The 17,454-nt window shown below is 36.7% G+C and overlaps 1 protein-coding gene across 5 annotated transcripts in view; it reads right to left on the minus strand.

Moving 5' to 3' along the window:
* Positions 1-8,104, minus strand: part of LOC115218627 (neurocalcin homolog) — a 64,365-nt gene extending 56,261 nt beyond the window's left edge. For 3 of the 5 annotated variants that reach the window (XM_029788540.2, XM_029788538.2, XM_036508187.1), the window contains exon 1: positions 7,836-8,100. The gene's annotated coding sequence lies outside the window, so the exon portion shown is untranslated. Of the gene's footprint in view, positions 1-7,835 lie in introns of all 5 variants that reach the window. The other 2 variants (XM_036508188.1, XM_029788539.2) reach the window with 1 other exon arrangement.
* Between the last annotated feature and the right edge of the window lie 9,350 nt (positions 8,105-17,454).

Raw genomic sequence — 17,454 nt, forward strand, 5'->3', positions numbered from 1 at the left:
ATGAACAAAGTTTTGGCCTAGTTCCAGATGACCAATGCAGTTTCTATTGCTGAGAAGGTAAAAAATCACACCAAAACACCATGTCTGGTTGTCTGCCAACATTGTTTGGAGTTTGGCTCAATGGTGGGGTTTTTTATACACTTGAAGGTTATGTCTATAGAGAACTTTTTCTCAGAGATAAAATCCTGCAGCAAGTGCCTTTCTTGTTTCAGTAAAGAGGAACACATTAAAAATTAATGCACACTTTCTTTATTGTTCCTGCTTTGTGAGCTTACACACACACACGTAGTTTGAGTTGTGTGATCTTTAAAGTGATCAATACAATTGAAATGAAGAAGCAAAAATAGAATCCAAGTAAGAGACACCAGCTCAACAACATGCCTCCATTTTCTTTTGAAAATGGAGTCTTAACTCCAAATTATTGAAATAATGTAAAGTGTAAGGTGTTAATCTTCCTTACTGCAGTTTTTCACTCCTTATTTCAATTTGCACTGTAGACATTTTTGAACACACACACACACACACACATAATTTTTAGGCCCACTTTTCCATGCTTGCATGAATCAGACAAAATCTATCAAAGCAGATTTTCTTTTGCTGGATGCCATTCCTCTCACAAACATCACCTGTTTCCAGGTGAGTTCGTATTTTCCCAGAGCTGGCCATCTTTACAAAAAAAAAAAAAAAAAAAAGATTGCAAGTGAACAACAATGGCAGTGACATTTGTTTACATCACGTGATGTGAAGACACACACACACACTCACACACACACCCATGCACACATATACGTATACAACAGACATCTTTCAATTTCCACCTACCAAATCCACTCACAAAGGACTGACTGGCCCAATGATTATAGGAGACACTTTGCCAAAATGTCATGCTGTGAGATTGAACTTGAAATCATGTGGTTGGGAAAGAAACTTCTTAACCACACAGCCATGCTCTTTGTAGATCTGTGAGAAAACTAGAAAACTGGTAAACTTCAAATGAAATTGCTGGAGATATTTGTTCTGCATTGGATTCAGACAGTCCCCCTATGCCTTGAGATGTGCTGGGAACCAATGGTCTGCCAGTTCCAAGGACACTGTCATTCACAAATTGCAATGTTCGATTTCAATAAAATAAAACCAAGAACACTTAGAGAGGAATAAAAATGGCATGAAGGATACCAAAGGTGATAGAATAAGTATTTCTTTACTGCCCACAAAGGGCTAAACATAGAGGGGACAAACAAGGACAGACAAAGGGATTAAGTCGATTACATCGGCCCCAGTGCGAAACTGGTACTTTATTTATCAACCCCGAAAGGATGAAAGGCAGTCGACCTCGGTGGAATTTGAACTCAGAACGTAATGACAGACGAAATACGGCTACGCATTTCACCCAGCGTGCTAACGGTTCTGCCAGCTCGCCGCCTTACCAATGATGATAGAATAAGATTAGAGAAAGGACATGGAAAAAGATTATCGAATGATAAAGAGAAATGGAAAGACTCCAGACCACTAGTTCCATTTGTTGGGAGAAAAGAAAGAATTTGGTTGGAATACAGGAGTTAACAGCTAAATGCATGTAGAAAGATTAAGAATTAAGATTAAGTGGGGATTAGTTAGATTAGAAAGACATTGTCGAGTTCAGGTATTTATGAAGCTGTTGCCTCTACATGATTTTTCATCTGCAGGCCTGGCTGTGTGGTTAACAAGCTCACTTGGCAACCATGAGCTTCTGGGTTCAGCCTCAATGAGTGGCACCTTGGACACCTGCTACTACAGTCCTGAGCTGACCAATTCCTTGTGAATGAATTTGGTTGACAGAAAATGCAAGGAAACCTGTTCCCCACCATTTGACAAACCAACCGTGGTTTGTTTATGTCCCTGTAACTTAGTGGCTCAGTAAAAGAGACCAATAGAATAAGAATCAGACTTAAAAAGAGAAAATTACTGGGGGTCAATTTGACAAAGACCCTTCAAGATGGTACCGTAACATGGCCACAATCTAATGACTGAAACAAGTAAAAGATAATAGATTGCAAAGGTAAGTATAATCTATGGGTTTGAGGATGCAGCATAGCCAAATGGTTAAGAAGTTTCTTTTGCAATCACTAGGCTCCAAGTTCAATCCTAGAGGGCAACTGGTGGGGTTAGGGGTCCTTTTATCGTTGCCCCTGGTTGACCCAAGTTTTACAAGTGAATAGAGGGAAATTGTGGTAAAGCCCATCAGATGGGCTAGACCAGTAATCTAAAGGACCAGCCTTGTTATACTGATTCTACCTGAGAATTCGGTTAAGGGTAGACCTGAGAGATACTCAGCCATTCAGGTGATAATTTATGACAAATATTTGTTGATGAAACAAATGAATATCCGTCATTGAAACCTTACATTTTTATCACAACTGTTAATGGGGACTGAATGAAGATGTATACAGGAGACAAAAAAAAAAGCTATAATGCAGGGAAAGAGTAGATAATAGAATTAATGGGGAATAAATTCTAAAAGTGGTTGACATAAGAAAAGTGTAATAAGAATATCATTATGGAAATTTTGTGTAAGTGAGGTCCCTGCACACAAATATCTAATTCCATCACTGTGCCGTAATGGACAGGGTATGAGGGTTGACAACAGGGACTCACAACTAAAATATACTGGTTGTTTAGTTAATGATAATAATTAACACTAATTAAAATAGCAGTGATGACAGGTGCACAGAAGATGAGGTTAACCAAGTTGATAAACTATTCTAGTAATAACTCATAAAACACGTTATTAATTAGAATATGTTTAGTTCAACAGGTATAAGGTAGATCAATAATTTATGAATGGTGCAAGTAACTGATGTAAAAATGTGTAATGTCACTTAATGCAGTGTCAGAATGAACAAACATTGCCAGTTATTGTATCAATAGATCCTGTAGACACATATAGCCTCAAACCAAACAGCTTGGATTAAAGCCAGGATTCAGTTTGAAAAGGAGATGAACCAATAACTACTGTTCACAAAGACCTGTAGAAGTTTGTAGAATATCTGGTGCTGACAATTGAGGAATTGTCTTAAGAAAATGAGTAAATATCAGACATGGTACTTCATAATGTTAGCAAAACTTAGGGAATGGAAATGGTAGTTAACCATGAGAAAATAAGTAATAAATAGAGAGGTGAAGAATCCTTTAGGCAGAGAGAGACAATCATGGGGACGGGGGATTAGATTCAATCAACAAAATTTAAAAGTTACATCAAATCTAACCTGATTAAGCTTGCTAAACTAGAAAGTATCGTGCACACACACTTTTAAAGCTTAAAACTTCTGAGATTTCACATACTGCATCAATAGCATTGGTTTCAGACAGAAATCTTTTAAGATGAGGATTAAAATTGCTAAATTTACACAGAAATTCAAAGACAACCAACAAAACAATTTTAAATCAATTATCCTTGTATACCAATTATGTTTATTCCAGAGGTAAACAACCAAAGTCAATCTAGCGGAATTTTGCCTTTCAAAATTGTTAAACCATTAAATTGATGAGGAGAAAATTTCTAAGCCCAGTCTAGAACACGCCATCCCTTTTCTCCACATGAGAGACGTAAAGTTAGAGAAAGGTAAGAATTATAATTTTTAAAAATATGCTTCATTTCTAAAAATGCCAAAGAAATTGAAATCAGAATTCAATGCAAAAATGACATATTTTGGTATTTCCATTTAAAGTCAGCTGAAATTCTAGTTTTCTGCTCACAAACTAGATTTTTCCTTTCCAATCAGGTAACATTTAAAGCAATCACGTGTGAAAACATACACCAGCAATAAAACTTCAATACCTCATTCTGACAATTCACTTCTTCACCAATTTATAAATTGATTCAACTAAATTAACCTTGAATTCTACAATAGCTCCTCAGAATGATTTAAATTATAAGAGATGCTGCATGGCTGTAGTCTTAGAACAAGTAGAAAGCTTATTTAGTTGAAAAGCTCGCCTAATTGGAACAGTTATTCCATCTTCAAACATCAAGCCAGTTGTCTTTTGACTGCAATGACACCAGAATATCATTTACAGCGAGCAGAAAACAAATCTATTTTCAGCAATAGTCTTTCAAAATAGCTGAACCATATTATCAAATCTATTTTCTAGGATGACTAAAAGGTGTTTTTTAATATGACATATATCAATTCCATTCTTTAATCTCCCAGATACAAGCAAATCTATACCCGTTCATCTTTCCCTACTTCTAAGTACATAATGCAGAATAACATTGAATAAATATTTAAAATCAACAAGCTCGTCGAATGCAGTCAAAATTTGTAGGTTTTTTTTTTCCTACAGAATTTAAAATCATTTCTTTGAATGAAAGATCGGAGAAAACAAACGAAATTCTCTTTAAAAAATATATAATAAACACATTAATATATTTATTTTTCCCAATGAATCGAGAGACGAGGAATAAAAGCTACGCTTTATAGGTTTCTATAGAGGAATTAAATCAAGAGGCAATACACACACACACACACACAGCATGGGCCATTGAACAAATTTGATGTTCGTTCATTTGGCAAATAGCTGTAGACGATGATGACGATGATGAAGCAGGTGGTTGCGAAAACAATTGCGGTCAAATTATTAACAAAATCTTTGATGGTAAAAACTTGGGGGGAAATGAATGCCTATGAAATTGCTGAAGTCATTTTTGGAAACGGGTAAAATATGTTGTGAATGGAATTGGTATTTGTGTAATGAATAAATTAGAGATGATGAACTAAATTTAGAGTACTCTCTGGACAATCTAATAGAAACCTAATTAAACTCAACGAAACAGTTATTATGTCACTATTTCTTTAATATTACTTTTACCTGTTCGATTCATAAAATTTTTTCATATCAACAATTTGTCGTTTGAATATAAAAATTCATTTTAAATACAGACAGGAAAAAATTACGAAAAGCTGTTTTATGGCGAGTTTCCCTCCTCCAGAAAATTATGAATGGTTCTACCGCAGGAAACTTGTTTATATTATTGTGGAAGGAATCAATGAACTTGTGGTGGCGGGCAGTGATGTGTATTTGAGGCAGTGGTGCTGGTGGTTATAGAGATTATCTGGGTTACACTACCCAGATATTAACACTTTGGCCAAAAGGCAGCACTAAGCACCATCGCCAGGACCAAACATGCAAATGTTATCAATTTCCATTACTTCTCTTCGCAATCATTCGATTCCTTTTTACCAAATATAGAATTAACATCGAAATAATATCAAAAATAATACGACTTCCAAATTAAAAAATATATTTACAATTAATTTAAAATTTAAAAATAAATATAAACAAATTAAAAGTTGGAAACGGAAAAATAAAAAAAAATGGGTTCTTTTTTTCTTCAATAAAAATTGATTTGTTGAAAGTAAAACATTTTCGGGGTTTTTTATGTCACAATATTAAATGGCGATTAGAAAAGTTATTTTATCTGTAAATCAAGAACACACATACACACACACAAACAAACATATTCTGGTTTGTGTTATGACAGAGAGAGAAGCACAATAGAAAAAAAATTCTCCCAAATAACATTCAATATGGTAAATAGGAAAAAGTGATTTCTTAATTGATAAAACCTAAATACGTTTAGTAATGATAGGCAAGTGGTTTGATCAGGCAGATCTGGTGTTTTTATTGACACTCTATACACACCTCTCCATATATATATATATATATAATTGCTTAGTATTACTATATATATATATATATATATATATATATATATATATATATATATATATATATACACATACCCACACACCTTTCTCTCTCATATATATATATATATATATACACCTATATGTATGTATTGATTGCTCGATAACACCAAGTACAAATTAAAACCATCATAATGACACCAACAACAATAAAACCAATATTCACAAACCAAACCAGCTCCTACAGCTTTCACTGTTCATTTACTTGTAATTTTGTTGTTGTTGTTGTGGTGGTGGTGGTTATGGTCTTTCTTTTTTTCCTCTTATTTGTTATTTTTGTAAGATCAATAAATACCATTTCGTTTAGGAAACCAGTTTATGGCTCGAAATGTTCACTCTTGTGTAAAACAGTTATTTTCCCTTACCTTTCAGGTTAGGTTTAATTTTCGCCAAATTATCAAAAATAACACGATTTCTATTATTTGCTTAGGTGAAATAATATATATACAGCTTTACAGGATCAATATTTCAACCAGTTTCTCTACAGACATCATTTCAATTCAGTTGTATAAGAATTTGGTCTGTTATGCCAGAGAATATTCGCCCAGAGAAGAGAAAAATAACAAAGTGACAAATACTTATTTCTATTAAAGATCTGAGGAATCAACGACTGGAATTAATATTGAAATGTGTCTCAAAGGCTTCACTTTGACATTAAAGTCGATGCCAACATCTGTAGAAATGGTGAAACACAGAAAGGTAGGAGTTTATTTAGGAAGGATATGTGTACGAGAAAGAAATCATTAATCAAAAGCCAGGAAATAAAATGTAAATATCTATCAGTAATTAACAATGGACCTAGATTTTAATTGTGGTTTTCACACGACGAAGCGTTGGCGATTAAGACTGAAAGTTTCCCAGACTCGAAACAATATCAGAGGAATTTATTAAAAGGAATCTTAAAGAAAATATACTGACACCCAAACAGCATGGTGAAACAATTGTGTCAGAGGAAATTAAAGCTTTCTTCTTTTTTTTTAATATTTTCCACGGTGTTACAGGAGTTAAATATATAACTAAAATATCATTAATATTATATAAAATATAAATTAATGTTAGATGAACTAAAATTAAAAATTAACGTTTATATAAATTGTTATATAAAGCATTTTATGTGGGAAGGTAAAACATATATTAAGACAGAAGAACAAATATGTAAAAACGTTGCAGTGACTTCGAAGTTTCACCAAAGGTTAACTTACAATATCTTTTTAATTAATTAATTAATTAATTAAAAAATATACATTAAAAACAGCAAAAAAATAAAACAATTAGAATGTATGATTTATCGAAGACTGAAATCATTAGGAAAAAAAGAAAAAAAATCAAACGATTTCTCTTACAACTTTCCTTTTTTTTTTTCTTTCTAGATTTCCTAACATTTTAGATTTGAGTTTAAATTAGTTTTATATTTATAAATATTGTCTATTCAACTGACTTCTCTCTTTTATTTACTGTCCGTGTCTCTGTCGTCAGGTTTCCAGCCAGTGATGGCCATTCGTGTTGTAACAATGCGCAACAGTGCATCAATGCAACAGAGGAGGGCACAACACCATGCCAACATCTACACCACCACCTTGGCACGAAATCAATCCATTCCTTTATATAACACACACATATATATATATAAATATATATATACGTGTGTGTATGTGTGTGTCTGTATAAATATATATCGGTACTACTAGCGAACAGTGGTCCCGGTGCGCGCACTCGCATAGTCGCGTATCCGCGCTAGCTAGTCGTGACTAGTCGATCCTACAACGACTACCTAGCAAGGTAAATAAAACACAAAATAAATAATTTTTTTTACACAATGTAAATAATTTTTGTTAAACAAAGTAAATAAAACACAATGTAAATAATTTTTCTAAACAAAGTAAATAACACAAAAACGCCAAAGTAAGGATCGACTAGTCATGACTAGCTAGCGCGAGTGCGCGCACCGGGACCACTGTTCCCAAGTAGTAGCAAATATATCGAAGAAGCTGCTGTGTCGTGTTTGTCGCCAAAGACAGCCAAAATCTTTGAATAGACGAGTGTGTGGGAAAGAAGGACTTTCAAAAAAAATAGCACTCTGCTACTCACCAAAGAATTGTAGTCGAAAGAACGATAGAAATAGTGATCCGTAAAACGGTTCGAAATATGTGAAAGTTGTGCAGTGAACCAACTGCGACTACTGGCTGCCACTGAAGTAAGAAGAAGAGAATGTGTTGGCCTCCTGCATCTGTCCAAGTGAGCCGCCGCCGCCGCCGCCGCCGCACTACACTGCAACAACAGGAAGCTGGCACAGCGAACGTTCGAGATTGTAACGGGTGAGACACATTAACACACAAATAATTGTCAAGTTCCGAACGTTTGTACTCTAAACAATAACGTTACTGCCGGAAATTGCCGAACGATTCGTAGTCAGTGAAAGCAGAAAAACAAATAAAAAATGAAAATGTCGAACAAAATATGTTTCTTCAATGAATTTAAACAGCTTCGTTTAACAGAAAAATCTTTTTAAAGATATCATTCCGAAATTGGGCGGCACTTTCAAACGATTTATGGCTATTTTATTGAACATGACAATTTTACTAGATTAATATTTTCCCCCGGTTACACTTAGCGCTATTTGATGCCGTTGTCATGGTGATTGCGCGCACAAGACGTCATGTATTGTTTTCAGCTTTTGTCTCTCTCTTTCTCTCTATCATAACTAAATAAGGAGAATTAATAACTACTTCTAACGTAATCCAAATATTAAATTACAAATTCTACATGTTTTTAATTCACAAAACCTATAGTGTTTCTTATTTTACCTCTTGAAACTAAATAACGACGACCTGTAGGAGGAGGGGGAAATGATTAAGTAATGTTGACACTTGGAGAGTCTCTTCACCATATCACTGAACGAATATCGAATAAAATCATTTAAGATCAACCGTGGATGTTAATTGTAGATGCAGTGCGTGTGTGTGTGTGTATGTGTGTGGTGCCTTAAATAAAGACAAGTAAAAAAACAAAACAAATATGGCCAAACTAGTTTACAAGTTTATAATCGCGTTTTGAATCCGAGGAAACTAATTTACGCGATATTTATATTACAATTTGTAGAGTTTAGATTATTTATATATTTTGTAAAACGAGGAAGATATTCGCTTTGAATATTAGAGTTAAGCCTAAAGAAAACATGAATGTGTGTGTGTGTGTCTTTGTATGTCTGTACACAGTAATAGAAATAGATTTGAAAAATAAGGTTGAAGTACCGACGTTAACTGAAAAGAAGGGAAGCATCCTGCCCAGCCCACCCGCCTACTACCATGTTTCATCTCTAAACACACACACACACTCATCATCATCATCATTTAACGTCCATATTCCATTGCATATTAACGTCTATATTCCATGGTTCTTTATTATCTGACAAGCCAATGGACAGTGCCAAGCTTTAATGCCTATTTCGGTCTGATTTCTAGATGCCCTTCCTCATGTCAACCACTTACAAAGTGTTCTGGGTACATTTTGTCAGGCAGTGGCACTAATGAAGTCCCCAAGGGACTTGCCAGACAAGACCCCCCCTCAGCTGGTAGGGGGAGTGGTATTGAGGGAGGTGGTTGGGTACCAGGTGTTGAGAGATTAAAGTATGGCCGAGAGACAGGAACAGGTGTCTTGCTGTAGAAGAGATACAGGGATACCCTAACAGGAAAGGGAGAGAGTGGAGATGAGGTTTCAGAGCTTGTTCTTTGGGGTGTAAGAAGATGAATAAAATGAGAAGAGGGACAGAAAATCAGAGACAGTTGGGTGACTAGGTCTGGAGGTGGTGGTGAAAGGAGAGTGACAAAAGGTGAGAGATGAAGACAGAGATAAATGAAGAGAATGGTAAACAGGAATGGCAGATATGAGAGGCTGTTCTGTGAAAAAATTGGAAAATAAAGTAGTAAAGGTTGATGATGAAAATGTGGATTGGGTGACAAGGGAAATGGTTCCAAGGAGAGGGATAACTGATAAAACATAAGGGAGGATGAAATATATAATATATATATATATATACACACATATATATACATGTATATATGTGTATATATATATGTATGTATATATATATGTATGTCCATCGCTCCAAGAAAGTGGGCTGACCACACATTAACACTGCCAGAACCTCGGACCCTACACTGCGAAAATGTTTTGCTGCTTCTATCAAGGTTGCCCTCAGTAGCTGCCCAACCTCCTCTGCTGAAAGTAGGTGGAACTATATCAGGGAAGCTTTGTATACGACATCAATAGATACTTTCGGTATGAGAGAAAGGCAAAACCCAGACTGGTTCAATGCTGGACTCTCAGAGCTGGAGCCAGTTATCGAAGCAAAGCGTGCAGCTCTGATGCAATACAAGAGTGATTCTTCTACAAAGTCACTCGAAGAACTCAGAAAGGCAAGAAATAAAACCCAACTGACAGCCAGACGCTGTGCAAATAGGTATTGGCAGGAAATCTGTCAGAGTATCCAGTCAGCTGCTGATGGGGGCGACACCCGTGGGATGTATGCCGGTTTGAAGAAGGCCCTCGGTCCATCCGCAACCAAGTCAGCCCCTCTGAAATCAACTACTGGAGATCTCATCAGGGATCAAAGCAAGCAAATGGATAGATGGGTGGAGCACTACCAGGATCTCTACTCACGGGAGACTACAGTGGCTGAGGCTGCAGTCGAGAGTGTCAAGATCTTGCCAGTCATGTGTGAACTTGACAGTCCGCCATCTATAGCAGAGCTCACCAAGGCTATTGACTCCCTAGCAAGAAACAAGGCAACGGGAAAAGACGGCATCCCCTCAGAGATCATCAAAGCCGGCAAAAACACCATCCTGCTTCGGCACCTTCATGAGCTTCTGTGTCAGTGCTGGGAAGAGGGTACAGTCCCTCAGGATATGCGGGATGCTAACATCATTACGCTTTACAAAAACAAAGGCGACCGTGGTGATTGTAACAATTACCATGGAATATCTCTTCTAAGCACTGTTGGAAAGACCTTTGCCCGTGTTATCCTGGCCAGGCTACAACTACTTGCTTCTCGAATCTATACGGAATCGCAGTGTGGCTTTAGAAGAAGCAGATATGATATTCTCCATACGCCAACTTCAGGAGAAGTCCAGAGAGCAGAAAATGCCATTATTTATGGCCTTCATTGATCTAACAAAGGCCTTTGACTCGGTAAGCAGAACAGGCCTCTTCATCCTGCTCCAAAAAATCGGATGTCCACCAAAGCTGCTGAGGATCATCAAGTCTTTCCATGATGATATGCAAGGCACCATACAGCACAATGGTTCAACATCAGCCGCCTTCCAAATAAAAAACGGAGTAAAGCAAGGTTGTGTCCTCGCTCTTACTCTCACATACCTTTCAGACATCAGATGATGGAGTGTTTCTGCACAGTAGAAGTGACGGGAAACTGTTCAATCTCTCGCGCCTGCGTGCCAAGACCAAAATCAGAAACGTCCTGATCAAGGAGATGCTATTTGCTGATGATGCCGCTCTGGTATCACACACAGAAGAAGCCCTCCAAAGGCTCATTAACTGTTTTGAGCAAGCATGTAACGACTTTGGCTTAGCTATCAGCCTTAAGAAGACCAACATCATGGGTCAGGCTACATTGGACATCCCAAACATACATATTGGAGACCACAGATTACAAGAGGTGGAGAAGTTTACCTATCTTGGCTCTACCGTCACCTACAACCTATCCCTTGACACTGAGCTCAATATATGCATTGGCAAGGCAGCTGCTGCGATGGCCCAACCCTCCAAACGGGCATGGGACAACAATAAGCTGACCAAGACCACGAAAATGAAGATCTACCAGGCATGTGTACTTAGCACTCCACTGTATAGAAGTGAGACTAGGACGCTATACACACACCAAGAGCGTCGCCTAAACATCTTTCACCTGCGCTGCCTCCAGAAAATCCTCCGCATCAAATGGCAGAATCATATCCCCAACAAAGAGGTCCTCAAGCAAGCAGGAATACCAAGCATGTTTGCACTCCTCACACAAAGACGTATGAGATGGCTTGGGCATGTTAGCCGTATGAAAGATAGCAGAATCCCCAAGGACATACTCTACGGAGAGCTTGCTAGGGGTACTAGGTCTGTGGGTTGACCGTTCTTATGTTACAAGGATGTTTGCAAAAGGGACATGAAGGCCTGCAACATCAATATTAGCGGTTGGGAAGCAGTTGCCGGCAACCGTGGAGATTGGTGACGTACCGTAAAAGAGGGAATACAAAGGAGTGACAGAGAGAGAGAGAGAGAGGAGAAATGGAAAGACAAGAGAAGACGTCAACAAGAAACTATGGCATTACAACCAGCCAGGAACAGTCTTCGCTACATTTGTGGTACCTGCCAGAGGGAGTGTTTGTCCAGGATAGGACTACACAGCCACAGCAGGAAATGTATCAGGACATGAAATGTAAAAGCCGGACTAGACTATTTTATGTGCAACTCCATTGTCTCCCGAGACAAAAAGGATGCCAACCAACTATGTATGTATATGTGTATATATATATATATATATATATATATATATAATAATAATAATATTATATATATATATATATAGGCCTCATCGAGGCAATGACTAGTGAGTGAGACCTTTGGAAATATGCTGTGTGTGAGAAGACCCGGCAGGACAAGTGAGTCCATAACCCGTGGCCTTTGCCACGGATGTAGCCAGCCCACTTATGCATACCTTTCTTTCTTTGGACACAAAACTCTGCTTGCGAAGACCTGTTGAGGCAAGTGAAATCGAACCACATCCGACAACTGGCACCCATGCCAACCTCCCTTCATTGGACACTAAACTCTGCTTGCGAAGACCTGTTGGGGCAAGTGAAATCGAAACTGAATTCGAAATCGAACCACATCCGACAACTGGCACCCATGCCAACCTCCCTTCATTGGACACTAAACTCTGCTTGCGAAGACCTGTTGGGGCAAGTGAAATCAAAATTAAACCAAATCCTATGACTGGCACCCGGCCATTGCCAGTGCCGCTGGACTGACTCCTGTGCAAGTGGCAAGTAAAAAAACACCGTTTCGACCCTGTGCTTCAGGAGACCTATTGAGTCAGGTACATCAACATCAAAAATCGATGGAAATTGTAGTTGTGATCCCTGTGCCGGTGGCATGTAAAAAGCACCCACTACACCCACAGAGTGGTTGGCGTTAGGAAGGGCATCCAGCTGTAGAAATCCTGCCAGATCAGACTGGAGCCTGGTGCAGCCTTCTGGCTTCCCAGATCCCAGTTGAACCGTCCAACCCATGCTAGCATGGGAAATGGATGTTAAACGATGAAGATGATAAGGATGATATATATATATATAGAGAGAGAGAGAATATAAATTAGAGATAAAACCACTATTAGGCAAATCAAACAGTGATAGACAGAAACCAAAACATAAATAACAAATAAAATATATTTTTATAAAACATATAACTAGATCACAAAAAGTATAAAAATGAATAATCAATATATAATAAGTAATAAGTAAATAATAAGTATTGATTATTGATTATTCATTTTTATACTTTTTGTGATCTAGTTATATGTTTTATAAAAATATATTTTATTTGTTATTTATGTTTTGGTTTATGTCTATCATTGTTTGAATTGCATAATAGTGGTTTTATCTCTAATTTATATTTTATATACTTATATTGTGAAATTTGATTTAATACTAAATTGAATTTTTCCCAGTAAGTTTGGAGTTATACTCCCTAATATTATTATTATCATTATTATTATTACTATTATTATTATTATTATTATTATGATTATTATTATTCAGTAGTTTTATTTTTATAGCGTGCTTTCACTTCACTACCGAGCACAGCTCTGTGTGCCTTAGGTATGTGCTGTGATTTGTTGTGATGCTCTGATGGTTATTGTATGGAAAGTGTTCTGCGTAGGATGTGTGCAGTGCCTAGTAGTGCAATTTTCTGTATGTTATATGTGTTTGTAAGTCCTGGTGTTTTTGTTATGTATTTGTCTGAATATTTTTTTATCATGCCTAATGCACCTACTATGATAGGAATTGTTTCCGTTTTTAGATTCCACATTCTGGTTACCTCTATTTCCAGGTCTTTGTATTTTGAAAGTTTCTCCATTTCTTTTAGAGACACATTGTCATCTGCCAGTATTGATACATCAATTAGAAAACATTTTTTTTCTTCATGATCTCTGACAACTATATCTGGTCTGTTGGCCTTAATTTCTCTATCTGTGTGTATCGGCATATCCCAGAGTATGGTTGCTTTCTCGTTTTCTGTGACCTTTTCTGGTGTGTGCCTATACCATCTTTTTTCTGTTGTTATTCCATAATGTTGGCATAGCTTCCAGTGTATGTAGGTTCCAACTCTGTCATGTCTATGAATATATTCCTTCTTAGCCAGGACTGGGCAGTCAGAGATAATATGATTTATTGTTTCTTGTCCATCTCCACATATTCTGCAGTTACTTGTTATATTTCTTTTCATTACATGTTTTTGGTAATTTCTGGTGGGGAGGCTTTGGTCTTGTGCTACAATTAAAAATCCCTCTGTCTCTGCTTTGAGTCCTGAGCTTCTCAACCATTGCTGGGGTTTTTCTTTGTCTATTTCTTTTGCGTTTAGTTTAGTCCAGTATTTACCATAAAGGGGCTTTTCTTGCCATCGTTTTATCATGATTCGTTGCTGTTCTATTTTTAGTTTGGATTTCATTTGTTTTATAGCTTTTGTTGTTTCTTCATCTTCTTCTTCTTCCTCCTTATATTTATTAGGTGGTATGATTTCTTGTTTGTATTTGTCAGCTTCCTTAAATACTGAGAACAATTTTTTGTTTTGCTCGTATTTTGCCACTATTTGTATCAGTTTTCCTTCCTTCTGAAGTAGATATTTTTGCAGTCCTATGGTGGTTATTTTATAGGAGTTTTCCAGCTGTATAAGGCCTCTACCACCTTCTATACGTTGTATATATAGTCTTTCTATGTCAGATTTTGAGTGATGCATCCTAGATCCTGTCATTATTTTTCTTGTTTTCCTATCTATTTTGGTCAGTTCATTTAGTGTCCAGTTAAGGATATTGTAGCTGTAACTTATAACTGGAACAGCTAAAGTGTTAATACCTATTATCTTGTTTTTAGCATTGAGCTCTGTTTTTAGTATTGATCTAACTCGTCTATAATATTCTTTTTTTATTTTCTCTTTCATTTGTGTGTGTTGTGTCTTATCTAGTTCATGGATTCCTAAGTATTTGTAAGTTTGGCTTTGGTCTAATTCTTTTATTTCATTGGTTTTATCTAGTGTGATGTTGCTACTCTTAGCTAGTTTTCCTCTTTTCATGGTTACTTTGGCGCATTTTTCTAATCCCAATTTCATATCTATTTCTTTGGTAAATCCATGAACTGTCTTTAATAGTGTTTCCAGTTGTTTGTCATTTGCAGCGTATAGTTTTTGGTCATCCATATATAAAAGGTGGCTGATCGTTTTGCCGTAACATTTATATCCGCATCCAGTTCTATTTAGCATATCAGATAGAGGTGACAGTGCCAAGCAGAAAAGGAGTGGAGAGAGCGTGTCTCCCTGGAATATTCCTCTTCTAATGGGGATGGCTTTGGTTTTCATGAGTCCCTCTTTTGTTTGGAGCTGTAGCACTGTTTGCCATTTATTCATAGAGTGCCCTATGAATTTTATAATTGTTGGTGCTACTTTGTTAATGACTAGTGTTTCGAGGATCCATGTGTGGGGGATGCTATCAAATGCCTTTTTGTAGCCGATCCAGCCCATACTGAGGCCTTTCTTCTTTCTGTGGCTGTCTTCAGTTATGGCTTTATTAATCATTAGTTGATCTTTACAGCCATATGAGCCTTTGCGGCATCCTTTCTGCTCTTCTGGAAACAGGTTGTTTTTGTCCAGGTGCTTGTTCAACCTTTGCGATATCACTGCAGTAAATGCCTTGTACATTGTAGGGAGACAGGTTATTGGTCTGTAGTTTTCTGGTTTTGCTGTCTCATTTGATTTGGGAATTAAGATGGTTTTTCCCCTTCGTGAGCCATTCAGGCATTGTCTCTGGCTCTGCTAGTATGTTGTTAAAGTTTTCAGCCAGCTTTTTGTGCATTCCTGTTAGATATTTCAACCAGAAGTTGGGGATCTTATTATTAAACTGGGGTCGATATAATCGACTTAATCCGTTTGTCTGTCCTTGTTTGTCCCTTCTATGTTTAGCCCCTTGTGGGTAGTAAAGAAATATATTATTATTATTATTATTGTTGTTGTTGTTGTTGTTGTTATCATTATTATTATTATTATATATATATAACCAGTTTGATTTGGTTCCATGCAACTTAAGCATTTGTTGGCTCATCACAAGAACCAAGCACATCAGGCTGAACCTGATGTGTTAGGTCCTGTGTTGAGCCAGCAAATGCTTAAGTTGCATGGAACCAAATCAAACTGTTTTAAAGAATGATATATGTAACTCCTACTAAATGTGTTGAGTGCCTCTTTCTTTCATTTGTCCACACTCACACTCACACATTTATACACACACTCCTACACATGCTCACACACACACACACACACACACACACACACACACACACACACACACACACACTCACACACATACACACACACACACACACTAAATGGTGCTTGTTTCAGCAACGAATGTAAATGCATACTAATGCAGAATACATAAATATTATGTTATTGTTAAAATGTTGAGAATATAAAATATTTATGTTCTAAGTAAAAGAAATAATTCCATGAGGTACATTTGAAGAATTTCAGAATTACTCACAGAATTAGCATTAAAATTAGTTGATTATTCCACGGACACATGAATACTAAATGTAACTTTCAGGTAGAGTCAGAGTGACACAGCTTGGCCTTTAATTACAATTACAGTCCATGTGACAAGCTTTGACTCAATTTTCATCTAACCAGGTTCACTCGTAAAGTTTAAGTCAGCCTAATGTTAAAGTAAAAATGTTGGCCCAATGAATATTCCTTGACAGCTGACATTAACTATGAAAATTTGTCCAGCATTTGTTGAAGTTCTTATAAAACATAAACAATTGACTTGAATTGCAGTTTCTCTTAACTAAAACACATTCTGCCTTTGTTGCTTAGTTTTCTAGAATAATTTCAGACAGATCAATATCTGTCCTAAAAGTAGTCCCATTATCATATTTATAGTGTGAATTTTGATTTATATGGCTTAAATGTTACAACATGCTGAGAATATGACCTGCTATTTTGCATATAACATCTCATACATATGTATGGAATTGGTTGAAGTTTATTTCTTTGTTTATTAAAGCCAATACTGTGTCTGTTCTTATCCGGTGCTTTTTTATGTAGATATATATTTCAAAGTCAAGAATTTTGTTCCACGCATCATAATTATAGAGAGAGCATGTTGTAATATTTACATTATTTATCAGTCATAACAAATCTGTGAATGTACAAAATTTCAGAAAAATAAAAGCCTGATAATTTTTTTTTTTTTTACTTGTTTATCAGAGAATCTAAGGCCTTTGTCAGGACCATTGCAGAAGTGCCAAGATTGTGCAGACACAGAGGGAAAAGAAAGACACTTTGCTGGAGCTGAGATGTCAATTGGGTTAATCAATCACTCTGTCTAACATGGCCAGTGCAACACTGTTACCTGAGACCCAAGTAATTATTTCTCTCC

Source organism: Octopus sinensis, linkage group LG13 (genome assembly GCF_006345805.1).
Source record: "Octopus sinensis linkage group LG13, ASM634580v1, whole genome shotgun sequence".
Taxonomy (NCBI): domain Eukaryota; kingdom Metazoa; phylum Mollusca; class Cephalopoda; order Octopoda; family Octopodidae; genus Octopus; species Octopus sinensis.